General features: G+C 45.6%; 3 pseudogenes; 2 read left to right on the forward strand and 1 right to left on the reverse strand.

Moving 5' to 3' along the window:
• The first annotated feature begins 686 nt into the window (after positions 1-686).
• On the forward strand, positions 687-5,259 carry LOC140184979 (probable G-protein coupled receptor 139; annotated as a pseudogene).
• A 1,559-nt stretch (positions 5,260-6,818) lies between these two features.
• On the reverse strand, positions 6,819-8,604 carry LOC140184980 (uncharacterized; annotated as a pseudogene).
• Positions 8,605-9,492: 888 nt separating this feature from the next.
• LOC140184981 (probable G-protein coupled receptor 139) lies at positions 9,493-14,065 on the forward strand (annotated as a pseudogene).
• Positions 14,066-22,342: the final 8,277 nt, after the last annotated feature.

The following is a 22,342-nucleotide window of genomic DNA, read 5'->3' on the forward strand; positions in this document are numbered from 1 at the left end:
TTCCCCAACTATGCAAAGATCTATCCAATCTTGTCTTAAATATATTTACTGAGGTAGCCTCCCCCTCCTTCATTGGGCAGAGAAATCTGCAGATTCACCACCCTCTGGGAAAAGCAGTTCCTCCTGATCTCCATCCCAATTTCCCCCAAATCTTGAGGCAATGTCCTCTAGTTCTAGTCTCATCTACCAGTGGGAACAATTTTCCTGCCTCTGTCTTACCTATTCCTTCCATAATTTTACATGTTTCTATATGATCTCCTCTGAATGTGAGCTCTGGCGTCACAATTTTACCAATTTCAACACAAGCTGGGGGTTGTCAACTTGAGATACACCTCAAGATACAGTGGTAAGTGAGGGAGAAAATTGCTGAGCCTCTGGTGATGATCTTTGCACATCAATAGGGAGAGGAAAAGTACCAGAGGATTAGAAGACACTGTTCCCTTTTCAAAAAAGAGAGTAGAGATAAGCCAGGAAATTACAGACCAGTCGCTCTTACTTCAGTGGAGGGCAAGTTGTTGGAGAAGCTCCTGAGAGGCAGGATTTATGAGCATTTGAAGAAGCATAATCTGACGTGGGATAGTCAGCATGGCTCTGTGTAGGGCAGATCGTGCCTTACGAACCTGATTGAATTCTTTGAGGATGTAACAAAATACACTGATGAAGGTAGAGCATTGGATGCAGTGTACATGGCTTTGAGTAAGACTTTTGATAAGATTCCTCATCGGAGGCTTATTCACAAAGTAATGAGGCAAGGATCCAAGTAGACCTTGCTTTGTGGCTCCAGAATTGGCTTGCCCACAGAAGCCAAAAGGTGGTTGTAGATGATTTGTATACTGCATGGAGGACGGTGACCAGTGGTGTTCCACAGGGATGTGTTCTGAGACTCCTTCTCTTTGTGATGTTTATAATTGAACAATTGAACAATTGAATAATTACTTTGGTTCTGTCTTCACTAAGGAGGACATAAATAATCTTCCAGAAATAGTAGGGGACAGAGGGTCCAGTGAGATGGAGGAACTGAGCGAAATACATGTTAGTAGGGAAGTGGTGTTAGGTAAATTGAAGGGATTGAAGGCAGATAAATCCCCAGGGCCAGATGGTCTGCATCCCAGGGTGCTTAAGGAAGTAGCCCAAAAAATAGTGGATGCATTAGTGATAATTTTTCAAAACTCGTTAGATTCTGGACTAGTTCCTGAGGATTGGAGGGTGGCTAATGTAACACCACTTGTTAAAAAAGGAGGGAGAGAGAAACCGGGGAATTATAGACCGGTTAGCCTAACGTAGGTGGTGGGGAAACTGCTGGAGTCAGTTATCAAGGATGTGATAACAGCACATTTGGAAAGCGGTGAAATGATCGGACAAAGTCAGCATGGATTTGTGAAAGGAAAATCATGTCTGACGAATCTCATAGAATTTTTTGAGGATGCAACTAGTAGAGTGGATAGGGGAGAACCAGTGGATGTGGTATATTTGGATTTTCAGAAGGCTTTTGACAAGGTTCCACACAGGAGATTAGTGTGCAAACTTAAAGCACACGGTATTGCGGGTAAGGTATTGGTGTGGGTGGAGAGTTGGTTAGCAGACAGGAAGCAAAGAGTGGGAATAAACGGGACCTTTTCAGAATGGCAGGCGGTGACTAGTGAGGTACCGCAAGGCTCAGTGCTGGGACCTCAGTTGTTTACAATATATATTAATGACTTGGATGAGGGAATTAAATGGAGCATCTCCAAGTTTGCGGATGACACGAAACTGGGTGGCAGTGTTAGCTGTAAGGAGGATGCTAAGAGGATGCAGGGTGACTTGGATAGGTTGGGTGAGTGGGCAAATTCATGGCAGATGCAATTTAATGTGGATAAATGTGAAGTTATCCACTTTGGTGGCAAAAATAGGAAAACAGATTATTATCTGAATGGTGGCCGATTAGGAAAAGGGGAGATGCAACGAGACCTGGGTGTCATTATACACCAGTCATTGAAAGTGGGCATGCAGGTACAGCAGGCGGTGAAGAAGGCGAATGGTATGCTGGCATTTATAGCGAGAGGATTCGAGTACAGGAGCAGGGAGGTACTACGGCAGGTGTACAAGGCCTTGGTGAGACCACACCTGGAGTATTGTGTGCAGTTTTGGTCCCCTAATCTGAGGAAAGACATCCTTGCCATAGAGGGAGTACAAAGAAGGTTCACCAGATTGATTCCTGGGATGGCAGGACTTTCATATGAAGAAAGACTGGATGAACTGGGCTTGTACTCGTTGGAATTTAGAAGATTGAGGGAGGATCTGATTGAAACGTATAAGATCCTAAAAGGATTGGACAGGCTAGATGCAGGAAGATTGTTCCCGATGTTGGGGAAGTCCAGAATGAGGGGCCACAGTTTGAGGATAGAGGGGAAGCCTTTTAGGACCGAGATTAGGAAAAACTTCTTCACACAGAGAGTGGTGAATCTGTGGAATTCTCTGCCACAGGAAACAGTTGAGGCCAGTTCATTGGCTATATTTAAGAGGGAGTTAGATATGGCCCTTGTGGCTACGGGGGTCAGGGGGTATGGAGGGAAGGCTGGGGCGGGATTCTGAGTTGGATTATCAGCCATGATCATAAAAATGGCGGTGCAGGCTCAAAGGGCCGAATGGCCTACTCCTGCACCTATTTTCTATGTTTCTATGTTTCTATGTAACATTGCATTCGCCTTCTTCACTACTGATTCAACCTGGAGGTTAACTTTAAGGGAATCCTGTACGAGGACTCCCAAGTCCCATTGCATCTCAGAACTTTGAATTCTTTCCCCATTTAAATAATAGTCTGCCCGTTTATTTTTTTCTGCCAAAGTGCATAACCATACACTTTCCAACATTGTACTTCATTTGCCACTTCTCTGCCCATTCTTCGAATCTATCCAAGTCTCTCTGCAGACTCTCTGTTTCCTCAGCACTACCGGCCCCTCCACCTATCTTCGTATCGTCAGCAAACTTAGCCACAAAGTCATCTTTTCCATAATCCAAATCGTTGATGTACAATGTAAAAAGAAGCGGCCCCAACACTGATCCCTGTGGAAACAGTCCAAACATTCCACTAGTTAATTATTTAATCGCCATCTGTCACCACGGGGATGCTCCTGCCTGACGTAATTGGTTTGTAAATAATTTTAAAACAGTTATTGTTAAATCTGTTGAAATGTGTCCCTGTGGAGTCGTTAAATGGTATTAAAACCCCAGGCATGTGCTGCCTTAACATTTCATTCCGAGAGATCGCCTGTAGCACAGGGAGACAAATCACTGGACAGAGAAAATGTCTGCAATGTCGGATCGGTACAAGACTGTGGAGAAAATATTGTACGTGTTCATTGCCGTCATTGGAGTTCCTGGTGAGTGAGCGGAGTAATTCATGTGTGGTATTTCTGTGTATTAACCATATGAATCTGTTTATGATCATTTGACAAGTTTCTGACGTGATGATCATTGTACAAATATCCGTCAGAGATATTGATCCTGTCAGTTCAACGCTCTGACATTTCATATTTAATGACAAGCGGAACTAAACTCCAATCTCTCATCTAACTCACGGGATCGACTCGAACGTTGTTCTTGCCTTCAATGACACCTTGTCCGGAGTTGTCCCGGTGTGGGGACAGGCAGCTCTCCCGCAAGCTGTGACTGGGAGGGGTTTACATTGTAAAGTTCACTGTTTCTGAGTTATTGATCAGAGAGAACCCCTGGTCCTGTATTTCATGTCTCACTGTGGAGTCCGTCACAGTCGGATCTCACTGCATGTCGGTCAATAATTGGGTCTGGTCACCTGATCCAGTGTCCACGGATCTGCTGACGAGAGTTATCGAATTGAACTGCGCTGTAGAATTTATTCATTAGGAGCCACTCAGCCTCAGGTTGCCAAGTTACTCCTGCTTTCCCTCGGAGACGCGTCGTAAATCCGTGCACTGCTTCGTCCTCAATAAGGATCTCGGCCCGATGCAGCCTGACCAGCTGAGTCCCTCCAGTATTTTATCTGTGTTGCTCTCGTCTCTGTCCATTCTTGGCCGCATCAGATACTGAGTTTCCAGAGGCCTGGCCAATCACGGGTAAATAGGTGAAACCGGCCCCATTAGCGACTGGAATCGGGATAATCGTTGTTGTTCATACAGCTCGTTTTTATCGGCGACGATTGGCCACACTGTGGAAAGCAGGTCAGCGACAGTGTGACCCGTGTCTGATGTTACATTAGCAGCCGTTCACAGACTCCAGCACTCCTGAATCTTATCTGAAACCCAATCCTGTGTTCATTCCCGGAGAATGTGTTCAATAATGACCAGTGTCCGTTCTCTCCCCCCCCCCTCTCTCTCTCCCCCCATCTCTCTCTCTCCAGTGAATTTAGTGGCGAATGTGATCCTGTCCCGGGGAAAGTGCGGCCTCTCTACCTGCACCACTCGCTACCTGGTTGCCATGGCAGCGGCCGATTTACTGGCCGTTGTCACCAACGTAACTTTATATCGAATAAGAACATTTTACTTCTGGTGGAGTTTTCTGAGCATCACCCCTGTGTGCAGTGTTATCGATGTACTGAAGTTCACAGCCACAGAATGTTCTGTCTGGTTCACCGTCACTTTCACCTTTGATCGATTTGTCGCCATTTGCTGCCAGAAGCTGAAAACAAAATATTGCACCGGGAAAACTGCGAATGTGGTTCTAACAACAACCGGCGTGCTGTTCTGTCTGAAAAACGTTCCCCGATACTTCACACGGGAACCCTGGGTGATCATCGACAATGTACCGTGGTTCTGTTATCTCAGGAACAATGTTTTCACTGATCCCGGGTGGGTAGGATATGACTGGCTCGATACAGTTTTAACTCCGTCTCTCCCTTTCGCTGGGATCCTGCTGCTCAACGGTCTGATGGTCAGGCACATTTTATTGGCCAGTCGGGTCCGTAAGGGGCTGAAGGGTCAGAGCAAGGGGGAGAACCGCAGTGACCCGGAGATGGAGAGCAGGAGGAGGTCTGTGGTTTTACTGTTCACTCTCTCCGGCAGTTTCATCCTCCTGTGGATGACATTGGTTGTAAATGTCATATATTATCAAGTCTCAGGAAGAGGATTCGATTTCAATGATTCTGAACAAATCTTTCACCACATGGGTATTTTGCTGAGGGATTTCAGCTGCTGCACGAACACATTTATTTATGCGGTGAGTCAGTCGAAATTCAGGGAGCAGGTTATCAGCGCTGAGAAATATCCGGTAACCTCGCTGCTTCAGTTCATTAATAAAGCTTCGTAGTGTGCATAAACCAGAGGAAACTGCAGTATCTCTTGCTCAGTCCCCTGCTTCTCACATTCACCGCCTGATCTCCCAGGTGTTATTCCCGGGCGGATTGTCCCATCGACCGGTAGCTCCGAGACATTAGGTGAGGTGTGTGTGGTGGGAGTGGCCAGGCAACTTGCTGGAGACTCATTACTTCATTAGACTCGGCAGATGTCAAAGAACTACTCCGGAATGCCGGCGACCCGTTGGACTGTAGATTTGTTCATCTCTTTCTAGTCCCGCCCCGTAGACTCACAGACCAACATTCGCACAAGGCGTCTGATGCTGGTTGGCTGTTCCAATGTCAATCACTCCAGTCTCCGCCGTCCCCTGAAATGAATGGCCGACGTGAAATAGAGGCGGTATTTGGATAAACGTCCGTCGAAACTGCAACGTCAAGGCCAATTCCGGCTACCATCTGGACTGGAGTGTTTGGCAGAGAATTGGGAAATAATACCCTCACTGCTTCTTCTATCTAACCAATGCTACCTTCTCCCCCAAAGCCCTATAGGTTGTATTTAATTAAACACAATGCCGTCAATGAAATTAAAGTCACTCCCATTACTTAAGAACGTTTTTAAATGAAAGCTATCAACCCCCAAAGATTATAATGAAGCCTGCATTTGATTTCTTTTTGGCTGATATGCTTCGCCCTGAAATAATACGTTTTTAACTGTTTGGGGTATTGGGGGCTCTGGATAGAGGTAGTACCTTTGACGTCTAGCATCCTGCTCCCTATTAGGCAGTGTGGACGCAAAAGTGGAGCTCACTGATAGGCCGATCGGTCCCCATCGGCCTCTTCCAATCGTCACTGCCCTTCGGACCCTCGCTCTGAGTCCACCCTGTCCGGCAGTCTAGCAAATCTCTCCATTCGTGTCTTCTCTCTCCATCTCTCTCTCTGACAAAATCAACCGCTCCCAGATTCAGAGCAACAAAATCCTGATTGGCTGACATGCATCCCACAGTCCTTTATCGCCAGCCATAACACGAACATTGCTGCTGCAGAGAAACTGTTACTTCAGCAGTGAACATTACAAAGAAGCCATTACATTAGCAGTGAAACCTTACAGCGCGTTACACATAACAGAAGCATCTGGCTTCCCTTGGGCTGCATTCCCTGGAGTTCAGGAGAATGGGGGCTGGGGTCGTGAGGGGAATCTCGTTTAAACATTCTGAATTTTAAAAGCTCTGAACAGATTAGATATGCAAAAGTTATTTCCCATGGTAGGTGAATCTAGGACAAGAGAGCACAACTTCAGGATCGAAGGTCATCCATTTAGAAAAGAGATGAGAACTTACTTTAGTCAGAGGGTGGTAAATTTGTGGAATTTGTTGCCACATGCAATTGTGGAGGCCAAGTCATTGGGTGCATTTAAGACAGAGAGAGATGGGTTCTTGATTAGCCAGGGCATCAAAGGGTATGGGGAGAAGGCAGGGGAGTGGGGATGACTGGAGAATTGGATCAGCCCATGACTAAATGGCGGAGCAGCCTCGAAAGGCCGAATAGCCGACTTCTGCTCCTATATCTTATAGTCTTAATTGAGTTGACTGAGTGAATCCATTCCCACATTCAGAACAGGAGAGTGGCATCCCCCAGAGTGAATTCGCTGATGTATTGTAAAGTCAGACAACCGAGTGAATTCCTTCCCACAATCTGAGCAGGTGAACGGTTTCTCCCCAGTGTGAATTCGGTAGTGGCTCACAAGTTTGGATGACTGACTGAATCCCTTCCCACATTCAGAGCAGCTGAAAGATTTCTCCCCAGTGTGAACTCGCTGATGCACCTTCAGTCGAGGTGACCAAGTGAATCCCTTCCCACATTCAGAGCAGGTGAATGGCCATTCCCCAGTGTGAAGTCGCTGATGTTCCTTCAGTTGAGCTGAATGGGTGAACCTCTTCCCACATTCTGAGCAGATGAATGGTTTCTCCCCAATGTGGTCCAACTGGTGTGTCAGTAGTCGAGAACGCCGAGTGAATCCTTTCCCACAGTCTGAGCAGGTGAACGATCTCTCCGCAGTGTGAACAACCTGATGATCTTTCAGCTGAGCTGCATCGGTGAATCCCTTCCCACATTCTGAGCAGAGGAATGGTTCCACTCCAGAGTGGATTTGCTGGTGTCTCAAGAGCTGAGATGACCGAGCAAATACCTTTCCACATTCAGAGCAAGTGAACGGCTTCTCCCCAGTGTGAATTCGCTGATGCTCCTTCAGTACAGATGACCGAGCAAATACCTTTCCACATTTAGAGCAGGTGAATGACCTCTCCCCAGTGTGAACTCGCTGGTTGAGTCTGTAGGTCAGATTTCTGAAGGAATCCCTTCCCACAATCTGAGCAGGTGAATGGTCTCTCCCCAGTGTGAACTATCTGATGTTGTAGCAGGTGATTTGACTGAATGAATCCTTTCCCACAGTCTGAGCAGGTGAATGGCTTCTCTCCAGTGTGAACTCGCTGGTGAGTCTGTAGGTTGGACGATTGAGTGAATCCCTTCCCACAGTCTGAGCAGGTGAATGGCTTCTCCCTGGTGTGAACTCGCTGGTGTCTCTGTAGTTTGGAGGAGTGAATGAAGCTCTTCCCACAGTCTGAGCAGGTGAACGGCATCTTTTCAGTGTGAACTCGCTGGTGTTCATTCAGTTGAGATGATTGAGTGAACCTTTCCCACATTCAGCGCAGGTGAATGGCTTCTCCCCGGTGTGAACTCACTGGTGTCACTGTGGCGTGATTGAATGCCTTCCCACCATCCGAGCAGGTCAATGTCCTCTCACTGGTGAATTTTCTGATATACCTTTAGCATCAATAACAGAATGGCTTCTCACTGTCAGAACAGGTGGAGCATCTCACTATGGTGTGAACTTGCTGATGTATCTTCAGACTGGATGACTGAGTGGTTCCCCTCCCTCACACGAAGCGGATGAATGGCCTCTCCCCACTGTGAACTCACTGGCGTGTCTGCGGGTAGCCTGTGAGTGAATCTCTTCCCACACTGAGAGAAGGAGGATGATACCTCACTATGATCAATTCTCTGGTAATTCAGAAATTCAGACGTTTGAATTCGTTGTACAATCAGTGCAGTTGAGAACTGATCTCCAGTGAACAAATGCTGGTGTGTTCTCAGCTCCCGGTTCCAGTGAATTTCACACAGTTAAAACAGAAAACTTCATTTCAGAGACAGAATACATTACCAGCTGGGATGAGATACTTCTTCATCTCCAAAGACCGACAACACATGTATTGGTGTTGCAAAGAAAATATCCAGACAGAGACAGAAAAACTGATGTTTTGTTGTGCTTAAGATTCCCGTACACAAGTGCTCTGCAATTTCATACCTGTAAAAATATTTTCAAAAGACATCAATGGTTAAAGGACAATATTTCAGGAGAGATTTTAGTCTGTGGTGAGAACATAAGAAATAGGAGCAGGAGTCGGCCATCTGGCCCTTTGAGCCTGATCTGCCATTGAATAAGACCATGGCTGATCTGGCCATGGACTCATCTCCACCTACCTGCCTTTTCCCCATAACCCTTAATTCCCCAACTATGCAAAGATCTATCCAATCTTGTCTTAAATATATTTACTGAGGTAGCCTCCCCCTCCTTCATTGGGCAGAGAAATCTGCAGATTCACCACCCTCTGGGAAAAGCAGTTCCTCCTGATCTCCATCCCAATTTCCCCCAAATCTTGAGGCAATGTCCTCTAGTTCTAGTCTCATCTACCAGTGGGAACAATTTTCCTGCCTCTGTCTTACCTATTCCTTCCATAATTTTACATGTTTCTATATGATCTCCTCTGAATGTGAGCTCTGGCGTCACAATTTTACCAATTTCAACACAAGCTGGGGGTTGTCAACTTGAGATACACCTCAAGATACAGTGGTAAGTGAGGGAGAAAATTGCTGAGCCTCTGGTGATGATCTTTGCACATCAATAGGGAGAGGAAAAGTACCAGAGGATTAGAAGACACTGTTCCCTTTTCAAAAAAGAGAGTAGAGATAAGCCAGGAAATTACAGACCAGTCGCTCTTACTTCAGTGGAGGGCAAGTTGTTGGAGAAGCTCCTGAGAGGCAGGATTTATGAGCATTTGAAGAAGCATAATCTGACGTGGGATAGTCAGCATGGCTCTGTGTAGGGCAGATCGTGCCTTACGAACCTGATTGAATTCTTTGAGGATGTAACAAAATACACTGATGAAGGTAGAGCATTGGATGCAGTGTACATGGCTTTGAGTAAGACTTTTGATAAGATTCCTCATCGGAGGCTTATTCACAAAGTAATGAGGCAAGGATCCAAGTAGACCTTGCTTTGTGGCTCCAGAATTGGCTTGCCCACAGAAGCCAAAAGGTGGTTGTAGATGATTTGTATACTGCATGGAGGACGGTGACCAGTGGTGTTCCACAGGGATGTGTTCTGAGACTCCTTCTCTTTGTGATGTTTATAATTGAACAATTGAACAATTGAATAATTACTTTGGTTCTGTCTTCACTAAGGAGGACATAAATAATCTTCCAGAAATAGTAGGGGACAGAGGGTCCAGTGAGATGGAGGAACTGAGCGAAATACATGTTAGTAGGGAAGTGGTGTTAGGTAAATTGAAGGGATTGAAGGCAGATAAATCCCCAGGGCCAGATGGTCTGCATCCCAGGGTGCTTAAGGAAGTAGCCCAAAAAATAGTGGATGCATTAGTGATAATTTTTCAAAACTCGTTAGATTCTGGACTAGTTCCTGAGGATTGGAGGGTGGCTAATGTAACACCACTTGTTAAAAAAGGAGGGAGAGAGAAACCGGGGAATTATAGACCGGTTAGCCTAACGTAGGTGGTGGGGAAACTGCTGGAGTCAGTTATCAAGGATGTGATAACAGCACATTTGGAAAGCGGTGAAATGATCGGACAAAGTCAGCATGGATTTGTGAAAGGAAAATCATGTCTGACGAATCTCATAGAATTTTTTGAGGATGCAACTAGTAGAGTGGATAGGGGAGAACCAGTGGATGTGGTATATTTGGATTTTCAGAAGGCTTTTGACAAGGTTCCACACAGGAGATTAGTGTGCAAACTTAAAGCACACGGTATTGCGGGTAAGGTATTGGTGTGGGTGGAGAGTTGGTTAGCAGACAGGAAGCAAAGAGTGGGAATAAACGGGACCTTTTCAGAATGGCAGGCGGTGACTAGTGAGGTACCGCAAGGCTCAGTGCTGGGACCTCAGTTGTTTACAATATATATTAATGACTTGGATGAGGGAATTAAATGGAGCATCTCCAAGTTTGCGGATGACACGAAACTGGGTGGCAGTGTTAGCTGTAAGGAGGATGCTAAGAGGATGCAGGGTGACTTGGATAGGTTGGGTGAGTGGGCAAATTCATGGCAGATGCAATTTAATGTGGATAAATGTGAAGTTATCCACTTTGGTGGCAAAAATAGGAAAACAGATTATTATCTGAATGGTGGCCGATTAGGAAAAGGGGAGATGCAACGAGACCTGGGTGTCATTATACACCAGTCATTGAAAGTGGGCATGCAGGTACAGCAGGCGGTGAAGAAGGCGAATGGTATGCTGGCATTTATAGCGAGAGGATTCGAGTACAGGAGCAGGGAGGTACTACGGCAGGTGTACAAGGCCTTGGTGAGACCACACCTGGAGTATTGTGTGCAGTTTTGGTCCCCTAATCTGAGGAAAGACATCCTTGCCATAGAGGGAGTACAAAGAAGGTTCACCAGATTGATTCCTGGGATGGCAGGACTTTCATATGAAGAAAGACTGGATGAACTGGGCTTGTACTCGTTGGAATTTAGAAGATTGAGGGAGGATCTGATTGAAACGTATAAGATCCTAAAAGGATTGGACAGGCTAGATGCAGGAAGATTGTTCCCGATGTTGGGGAAGTCCAGAATGAGGGGCCACAGTTTGAGGATAGAGGGGAAGCCTTTTAGGACCGAGATTAGGAAAAACTTCTTCACACAGAGAGTGGTGAATCTGTGGAATTCTCTGCCACAGGAAACAGTTGAGGCCAGTTCATTGGCTATATTTAAGAGGGAGTTAGATATGGCCCTTGTGGCTACGGGGGTCAGGGGGTATGGAGGGAAGGCTGGGGCGGGATTCTGAGTTGGATTATCAGCCATGATCATAAAAATGGCGGTGCAGGCTCAAAGGGCCGAATGGCCTACTCCTGCACCTATTTTCTATGTTTCTATGTTTCTATGTAACATTGCATTCGCCTTCTTCACTACTGATTCAACCTGGAGGTTAACTTTAAGGGAATCCTGTACGAGGACTCCCAAGTCCCATTGCATCTCAGAACTTTGAATTCTTTCCCCATTTAAATAATAGTCTGCCCGTTTATTTTTTTCTGCCAAAGTGCATAACCATACACTTTCCAACATTGTACTTCATTTGCCACTTCTCTGCCCATTCTTCGAATCTATCCAAGTCTCTCTGCAGACTCTCTGTTTCCTCAGCACTACCGGCCCCTCCACCTATCTTCGTATCGTCAGCAAACTTAGCCACAAAGTCATCTTTTCCATAATCCAAATCGTTGATGTACAATGTAAAAAGAAGCGGCCCCAACACTGATCCCTGTGGAAACAGTCCAAACATTCCACTAGTTAATTATTTAATCGCCATCTGTCACCACGGGGATGCTCCTGCCTGACGTAATTGGTTTGTAAATAATTTTAAAACAGTTATTGTTAAATCTGTTGAAATGTGTCCCTGTGGAGTCGTTAAATGGTATTAAAACCCCAGGCATGTGCTGCCTTAACATTTCATTCCGAGAGATCGCCTGTAGCACAGGGAGACAAATCACTGGACAGAGAAAATGTCTGCAATGTCGGATCGGTACAAGACTGTGGAGAAAATATTGTACGTGTTCATTGCCGTCATTGGAGTTCCTGGTGAGTGAGCGGAGTAATTCATGTGTGGTATTTCTGTGTATTAACCATATGAATCTGTTTATGATCATTTGACAAGTTTCTGACGTGATGATCATTGTACAAATATCCGTCAGAGATATTGATCCTGTCAGTTCAACGCTCTGACATTTCATATTTAATGACAAGCGGAACTAAACTCCAATCTCTCATCTAACTCACGGGATCGACTCGAACGTTGTTCTTGCCTTCAATGACACCTTGTCCGGAGTTGTCCCGGTGTGGGGACAGGCAGCTCTCCCGCAAGCTGTGACTGGGAGGGGTTTACATTGTAAAGTTCACTGTTTCTGAGTTATTGATCAGAGAGAACCCCTGGTCCTGTATTTCATGTCTCACTGTGGAGTCCGTCACAGTCGGATCTCACTGCATGTCGGTCAATAATTGGGTCTGGTCACCTGATCCAGTGTCCACGGATCTGCTGACGAGAGTTATCGAATTGAACTGCGCTGTAGAATTTATTCATTAGGAGCCACTCAGCCTCAGGTTGCCAAGTTACTCCTGCTTTCCCTCGGAGACGCGTCGTAAATCCGTGCACTGCTTCGTCCTCAATAAGGATCTCGGCCCGATGCAGCCTGACCAGCTGAGTCCCTCCAGTATTTTATCTGTGTTGCTCTCGTCTCTGTCCATTCTTGGCCGCATCAGATACTGAGTTTCCAGAGGCCTGGCCAATCACGGGTAAATAGGTGAAACCGGCCCCATTAGCGACTGGAATCGGGATAATCGTTGTTGTTCATACAGCTCGTTTTTATCGGCGACGATTGGCCACACTGTGGAAAGCAGGTCAGCGACAGTGTGACCCGTGTCTGATGTTACATTAGCAGCCGTTCACAGACTCCAGCACTCCTGAATCTTATCTGAAACCCAATCCTGTGTTCATTCCCGGAGAATGTGTTCAATAATGACCAGTGTCCGTTCTCTCCCCCCCCCCTCTCTCTCTCCCCCCATCTCTCTCTCTCCAGTGAATTTAGTGGCGAATGTGATCCTGTCCCGGGGAAAGTGCGGCCTCTCTACCTGCACCACTCGCTACCTGGTTGCCATGGCAGCGGCCGATTTACTGGCCGTTGTCACCAACGTAACTTTATATCGAATAAGAACATTTTACTTCTGGTGGAGTTTTCTGAGCATCACCCCTGTGTGCAGTGTTATCGATGTACTGAAGTTCACAGCCACAGAATGTTCTGTCTGGTTCACCGTCACTTTCACCTTTGATCGATTTGTCGCCATTTGCTGCCAGAAGCTGAAAACAAAATATTGCACCGGGAAAACTGCGAATGTGGTTCTAACAACAACCGGCGTGCTGTTCTGTCTGAAAAACGTTCCCCGATACTTCACACGGGAACCCTGGGTGATCATCGACAATGTACCGTGGTTCTGTTATCTCAGGAACAATGTTTTCACTGATCCCGGGTGGGTAGGATATGACTGGCTCGATACAGTTTTAACTCCGTCTCTCCCTTTCGCTGGGATCCTGCTGCTCAACGGTCTGATGGTCAGGCACATTTTATTGGCCAGTCGGGTCCGTAAGGGGCTGAAGGGTCAGAGCAAGGGGGAGAACCGCAGTGACCCGGAGATGGAGAGCAGGAGGAGGTCTGTGGTTTTACTGTTCACTCTCTCCGGCAGTTTCATCCTCCTGTGGATGACATTGGTTGTAAATGTCATATATTATCAAGTCTCAGGAAGAGGATTCGATTTCAATGATTCTGAACAAATCTTTCACCACATGGGTATTTTGCTGAGGGATTTCAGCTGCTGCACGAACACATTTATTTATGCGGTGAGTCAGTCGAAATTCAGGGAGCAGGTTATCAGCGCTGAGAAATATCCGGTAACCTCGCTGCTTCAGTTCATTAATAAAGCTTCGTAGTGTGCATAAACCAGAGGAAACTGCAGTATCTCTTGCTCAGTCCCCTGCTTCTCACATTCACCGCCTGATCTCCCAGGTGTTATTCCCGGGCGGATTGTCCCATCGACCGGTAGCTCCGAGACATTAGGTGAGGTGTGTGTGGTGGGAGTGGCCAGGCAACTTGCTGGAGACTCATTACTTCATTAGACTCGGCAGATGTCAAAGAACTACTCCGGAATGCCGGCGACCCGTTGGACTGTAGATTTGTTCATCTCTTTCTAGTCCCGCCCCGTAGACTCACAGACCAACATTCGCACAAGGCGTCTGATGCTGGTTGGCTGTTCCAATGTCAATCACTCCAGTCTCCGCCGTCCCCTGAAATGAATGGCCGACGTGAAATAGAGGCGGTATTTGGATAAACGTCCGTCGAAACTGCAACGTCAAGGCCAATTCCGGCTACCATCTGGACTGGAGTGTTTGGCAGAGAATTGGGAAATAATACCCTCACTGCTTCTTCTATCTAACCAATGCTACCTTCTCCCCCAAAGCCCTATAGGTTGTATTTAATTAAACACAATGCCGTCAATGAAATTAAAGTCACTCCCATTACTTAAGAACGTTTTTAAATGAAAGCTATCAACCCCCAAAGATTATAATGAAGCCTGCATTTGATTTCTTTTTGGCTGATATGCTTCGCCCTGAAATAATACGTTTTTAACTGTTTGGGGTATTGGGGGCTCTGGATAGAGGTAGTACCTTTGACGTCTAGCATCCTGCTCCCTATTAGGCAGTGTGGACGCGCATCACTGGTCTCATCCATCTCCTAAATCTCTCACGTGCTGTCTCCAAGCGTCATACCCCGGTAAACCGCTTCAGCTGGCGGGCTAAACCAGGTGAGGGGGTGGTGTTAACGCCGCACCACTGGGCGAAAGAATTCCATGATGAAGTCACCGGCCCGGATGGAAAGTTTCTCAGATGAACTACAACGGCCACGTGTTCACGACCAAGGCGACCCAGCACGTTGGAGGAAATCAGCTGTGGTCAAACCTGGAAAGGGATGGCCTCCGCCAGGTTTCAAATGCCCAAGATTCGCCGCATGATGATCACACCAAAAAGCTGGTGCAACGCTTGTCACGAGGGCGCCCCGACGAATCCACCAGGAGCTAAGGGCTCAAGAAGAAGAAGGACTGTTTCTTAAAGTCCAAAGATAACTGACCCAGAATGACATTTTTCCGAACAGGTATAATGAATGACTAAGTTTCTATGTTTCTATATATGACTCACCCAACTTACCATCATAGATCGTCCAAATGAAGTAAAAAGTTAGAAAAAAATATGCAATCTCCTCTGAATCCTAATTTTCATAATGCAATCAAGTTTTCTTCATTCTGTTGTAATAAGGGGGCGTTGGGTGCGGACCCACGTGCAAGACAGAGACACTGAAGTACTACGCACAGGACAAGGTTTATCAAGAAAACAAGGGGAGAAAGGAAGGCACGACGCTGGACATGGACACGGGCCTTGGACAAGACAAGGGCACCGGTCCTGGGGTAGGACTAAGACTAGGAAAGCGGGACCAGGACAAGGAACTTGGAACTAGGAGCCTGGGCTGGGACTCCAAGCCCGAGACTGGACAGGGACCAGAAACCTAGATCTTGACTCGAGCTCGGACCCCGGATCTAGGCGAGGACAAGACGTGGCTACAGGACTGGACGTGGAACTCCTGCACAGGACGAGGCACATGGACAGAACGAGAACACAAAGCCTTGACTTAGACAAGACGAGGTTCTAGAACGTGGCCTGGACCAGACGAGGTACTTGGACATGGCTTGGACGAGAGGAGGGTCTCCTGGACGGGACAAGAGACTCCAGCACAGGATCAGGAATCTCCAGCACCAGGCTGGGCGAGGTACTCCAGGAGAGGGCGAGGTGCTCCAGGGCAGGGCGTGGCTCTTGGACTAGTCTAGGCTGGGCTGTTGGACTCCGCTCGGTTGGGCCCTTGGGTACGGAGCCGGGACTCCTTCTTGGAGCACAGGGCTGGGATGCTTACTATTATTTTCTGTCAGGCCTCCCTCAGCATATGGTGCTCAGGAGAAAATATCCCTAAATTGTCCAATATCTTCTTATCCAGGCAGCATCCTGGTAAATCTCTTCTACCAACTGGCAAAACCACCACATTTTTTGAGGAAATTACAAGGAGACTAGACATGTTTCCTATAATAGAAAGCAATACACCAGATTGGCATTTCTCTGGAGCAAGGGGTAAGATGGGGAGGAGTTTATTAGGTTTGTTCAAGAAGGTTTCTTGACACAATATGTAGATAAGCCTACAAGAGGAGAGACTGTACTTGAATTTGCATTGGGAAAGGAACCTGATCAAGTGTGAGATCTCTCAGTGGGAGAGCATTTTGGAGACAATGATCATAATTCTATCTCCTGTATAATAGCATTGGATAGAGATAGGAGTAGAGAAGTTAGAAAAGTGTTTAATTGGAGTAAGGGGAATTATGAGGCTATCAGGCAGGAACTTGGGAGCTTAAATTGGGAACAGATGTTCTCAGGGAATGGTACGGAAGAAATGTGGTAAATATTCAGGGGATATTTGTGTGGAGTTCTGCATAGGTGTGTTCCAATGAGACAGGGAAGTTACGGTAGGGTACAGGAACCGTGGTATACAAAGGCTGTAGTAAATCTAGTCAAGAAGAAAAGAAAAGCTTACCAAAGGTCCAGAGAGCTAGTTGATGTTAGAGATCTAGGAGATTATAAGGCTAACAAGAGGAGCTTAGGAAGGAAATTAAGGGAGCCTGAAGGGGCCAAGCGAAGGCCTTGGCGGGCAGTATTAGGGAAAATCCCAAGCCATTCTACAAATATGTGAAGAACAAGAGGATAAACCATGAAGGAATAGGACCTATTAAGTGTGACAGTGGAAAAGTGTGTATGGAACCGGAGAAAACTTTACTTCAGTTTTCACTATGGAAAAGGTGATTGTAGTAATGACTTGCAGCAGACTGAAAAGCTTGAGCATGTAGATATTAAGAAAAAAGATGTGCTGGAGCTTCTGGAAAGCATCCAGTTGGAGAAGACGCCGGGATTGGATGAGATGTACCCCATCCTGATTGGATAACAGACTTTCCGAAGTATCCTTATATTTTACGGAAACCCAAACAGGCCGAAAGCAATACAGACTGTTCTTGACCAACAGCTAAAATGAAGTATCTACAGCACAGGAGGAACAGACTTTAGCCAGGGTGTTCCAGCCAGATTCCTTTCCTTGGGATACAGGACCAATCTGATTTTCTCAATCTACTGACGTGTTGAAATCCTCCATCATTATTGTGACATTGCCACTTTTACATGCCTTTTCTATCTCCCGTTGTAATTCGTATCACACATCCTCGGTAATATTTCGAATACTGTATATAATGCTGCATATCCCAACAGTGTTTTTTTTTTACCCTTGCCGTCCCTTAACTCTACCCAGAAGAATACTTCATCTGCTGATCCTATGTCTCCTCTTTCTAAGGATTTCATTTCGTTTCCAGACCCAGTCGGCCACTCAGCAGCGTGTCCTTTGGATACAAGTGTCCCCTAACGTTGAGCTTCCAACTATATTCTTTTAGCTACGATGTAGTCGTTCCTGCTAGAAGGACAAGGTAATAAGCATCATACCATTCATTAGAGCTCAACATAGTCCTCTGTCCTCGACCGGTCCTTCAGGTTGCTCCCGGGTTAAACTGTCTTCTTGATGTATCCTTCCTTTCCCTATGACGAGCTCTAGGTGCTTCAATTGGCCGGTCTAATGTATTATTTATCTTTTTGGAGATGAGATCGCTATCCCCATGCCCCAGCCTCGACGTTCGCCACCGGGATTGAGGCCATCCGTGCAGGTGTTTATAAATCTTATACCTGCATTATATCTCCAGTAGATCACGGCCGGACTAGACTCTGCTGTCGCCAAATGGCAATCCAAGGTTTGTCTATTCCAGAAACTTGCCCCAGATAAACATTTTGTGGGGGATGTCCCCTGCCTTCATCATATCTCCACGAAATACTGCACAGCCAGCCCTTGTTCTCTAGTGAAAGCTGAAATAAAAACAACAACCGAAGAGCAATTTAGTCAGAAGCTGCATTGTCCTCGTTCCCTGATGCATGTTCAATTCTCTTTTTTTCCGAATAGATCCACCTCCCTGCCAGTCATAATATTTCGTTCTGAAATTATTTTTGCCGAGAATCCAACACCATAACAGAAAGTGTCTGGTCGAGAGATCGCCCATCTGCAGCCTGGTTTTGTTTCATCTACTGGACCCAGGCTCATCAATGTTTTCCTTCCTGAGTAATGGTCATTCCTCTCATTCCGGTCAGTCTCACTGTTCCAATCCCCATAAACGGGTGCACAGCTGAAACCCCGCTATCCGTGTCCTTACTCACTCCAGCTCAAGGCAACTCCTCATTCCTCCTCAAGCCTTGCATTTAATCAATATTTTGACATGAAAATTCTCACCCCGTCTGCAGTTATTAACCATTTCAGTCCATCCCAATGACTTCCGTCGTCCATCAGCTGTAGTACTCTTCAAAATATCTGTCTTCTACTTCGAGTAAATTCACTGGGCTTTCACACCCACCCCGCAGCAAAACAATTTCCCCTTTTGTTCCTTTGTTCTATTCGTGCGGCTGATTTGATGATGAACAGGAATTATTTTCCCGATTCTCCTCTAACATGGATCTCCTCGTTAATATTGCAATATTAAGTCCGCTTTAGACCGTCTTCCGCGTCCTAGATTGAAGAATTTGCAGCACTGTTCTTCACTGTACCGTTCCGTAGGAACAGTCTCTGTAATACAAGCATTATCTCTGTTCTAACATTTCCCGGGAATTGGCAAATGTATAGAATTCATATTCCACGTTGCATTTACACGATATAGGTATTCCCAGCAGAAGCTTCAGTACTAATGCAAATACGACATCTTTTCAAAAGCAACTGCTGACAGATTAGTGGGAAATTTTCCTTCTTTAACAATCAGGCCTCCTGACATGCATTGTCCAAAGTAACTGCACTGACATTAATTTCAGAGGGCGTTTGCAGGGACCTGACGTTGCGGTGTAATTCGCACAAGTTCGGGACCGGCGGGGATGTAATCTGAACTCGGGTTACTCGGGTGCACGTAGCACTGCATTGGACACCCGGTTCCTATGAAAGATTCAGTATTCTAGATTATTCAATGTCATTTCCAGTACTGAAGTGCAAAGGAGAACAAAACATTTGTTACTTCAGCTCTGAATGTAGGTAAGGCACCTGGAGAAGATGGCCTATACCCCTGGGTGAAAAGGAAATGGCTTACGAGATGGTGGAGGCATTACGAATCAACTTTCAAGAATCTATTGATCTAGCATGGTTCCGGGGTAACACATCATTGCAAATGTCACTCAACTCTTCAAGAAGGGAGAGATTCAAAAGAAAGAAAAATATAGGCCAGCTAGTATGACCTCAGTTGCTGGGAAGGTATTAGAGTCCATTGCTAGGATGCGGCTGCAGGGTGCTTGGAGGCACATGTGATATAGGCCGGTGAGCATGCTTTCCATGAGGGAAAATCATGACTGACAAATCTGATAGAATTCTTTAATGAAATAACAAGCAGGATGGGCAAAGGAGAATCGGTGGAAGTTATGTACTTGCATTTCCAGAAGGCTTTTGACAAGGTGCCGCAGATGAGGGTGCTAACAAGTTAAGAGCCTATGTTATTACAGGAGATATTAGCATGGATAGAGTATTGGCCAATTGGCAAGAGACAAAGATTGGGCATATAGGAAGCCTTTATGGAGAACGGAGATGAGGAGGATTTTTTTTTAGACAGAGAGCGTTGAATCTGCGGAATTCGTTGCCACAGGCGGCTGTAGAGGATAGGTCTTTGGGCAGATTTTAGGCGCATGTTTATATACTATTGATTAGTCAGGGCGTGAAGGCAGGGATAAGGAAGGAAATTGGGACTGAGGGAAAATGACATTAGAACAATGGCAAAGCAGTCAATGGGACAAATAACCTAATTCTGTTCCTCTACCTTATGGACTTGTGGTCTTATAAGATGCTTGTCTGAACTCTTCACTCCATTAGTCAGGTAAAATAATTTCACAGATATTTTTAGAATAAAGGAGGTGTTCGTTGAGATTCCAATCAAATGCTGAAGTGTGCTTTGAATCGGTCAGTCACCACCGAATCTGCTAATGAATTAGGGGCACAACCAATGTTGATCAGATGGCCATGAATTCGCAGATTTTGCCTTTTAATTGGGTTAGAGAAATAGAGATATCTGTATCAATGAATTAATGTCTAAGATGGGCCGTCTACCGTTAATTCAGTCTCCCTAAAATTCTGCGGAGCATTTCCACCATTTTGTTCTCGTTTCTGTTTCAGATGCCGGATTCTGCAGTTTTGTGCTCTTATATTGGATTTGTTCGAAGGCTTATTGTCTTTTTTCCATTGGAATAAGTTCATGTTAATCATTACCCCAAGGTTAATGATGATTCTGTTGCTATAATATCGAAACTTATACCTTTACATAAAACATGAAAAACTGCGGGAATCAAAATAATGTGTCTGAAGGATAAAGTAAGAGTTAATCTTGCTTCTGCACAGCCCAAGGAAGTTAAATTTCTGAGTCCACCCTCTCAAACACAGGCATGGACAGTTTGTCAGAATCCTGTCGGAAAGAAACGAAATTCCAAAGAGATCTGATTAATGATCAAGATACTTCCGTTTACAAAGAGCATAGGATTAGTAGACAGAATGGAAGTCGGCCTGTCTTTATACACAGCCTGCTGAGCGCCGACGCCGTCTCGATAAATACTTATTTTCCTGATTCTACTTGCCAGTTATTTTTACTGCCTCACAATACTTGCTTGTGTTTTGAATTGCAGTTCGTGTTTGTTTGGTGTGCACATTACAAAAAACAACTCACTTAAATTGTTTCGCAGTTTTCAGGCCGTTTAAAAAAATTCTGCTCATAGCAATAGCTGGTCCGTGCACATTTTACAGGTAAATAGAGGGAACGTTCATTGTGTGTTTTCAATTCCATCACTGATCTAGTTTCGGAAACGATGGTGCATTCTCTCGTACCCACAACGGCAATCTGTATTGTTTTTGTCTAGGGTTTGCTCGGAATTCAAACATCCACTCCGCAGAAGCGGAGAATCTGATGCCTTGCATCTGCTAATGTAATTAATTTAAAATTTCGAACATTGCGATGGTCTGGAACCATTAACCAATCAACAGAACAATAGGTATCGGTGCTGAAAGCTACAACATCACAACGAGAGAGAATAAAGCGGGTCTGACTGCTTATTGCCAGGTTAGTGTGTGCTCTGTTGCATTATCTGTTCCGTCCATGTGCTGTCCCAATACTCCGAACAATAAGAGTTACTCAACACCTAGTCAGCCGACAGCCGGTACCTCAGTAGCTGACGACCTGTGAAAGAATTGTGTTCAGAAGATATCAACGTCTTGTCTCTTCAATGGTCTGCGCTTCACACTGAAAGTAGTCTTCATTCCTGACCTGTACCGGTTCTAGTAAGAGGGTTGAATGCCGCAAACAGCGCGTGACCAGGGCAGGGTACAAGTATTAAATGCCATTACTAGATGGTCGCATTGCATCGTTGGTGATCTTCCCAGGTTGTTTAGATCCGGAAAACACACGAAGCAGGAACATAACAAGACTGCTGCCGATATGCATGCAATTATTTGAAGGAATAATCTTGTCACGGTAGTGTGCGCTCTGCTGCGTAAAGGATGTGTGCTCCGTCCATTGAATGACCCCATTCTCCGAACAATAGGGGTTATCCAACAGCTAGTCATCAAACCGTATGCACTTAACACTGAAATTAATCTTCATTCCCAGCCGCTATGGATTCTTACAAGAGGCTGGATGCTGAAAATGATCCCAAACGTACTGTCAACACGGCGATCACAATAGTAGCAGTATTACATGGCATTGGTAAATGGTTGGATTGCATTGTTCACCATCCTCCCAAGTTACTTAGATTTAGGAAAACATACGAAAGCCTAGAGCGTAACAAACTTAATGCCAGTTTTTATAGAATCAAGGGATGAAATATAACAGAAGAGATACTGAGGAGATAATCTGGCACAAATGTGGAATGACAAACACGTGTAAGGCCTTAAGGGAACTTGACAAACTATTTATAAAGGGTTTATAAATAGGAAGAAAGGCTTCATACCAGCTGAAGCGCATGAGGTAACGTATACAAGAGAAAATAGCGAACCAGTAGGTAAGTATCTGAACTATT

This window comes from Mobula birostris, chromosome 20 (genome assembly GCF_030028105.1).
Source record: "Mobula birostris isolate sMobBir1 chromosome 20, sMobBir1.hap1, whole genome shotgun sequence".
NCBI classification, from domain to species: Eukaryota; Metazoa; Chordata; class Chondrichthyes; order Myliobatiformes; family Myliobatidae; genus Mobula; species Mobula birostris.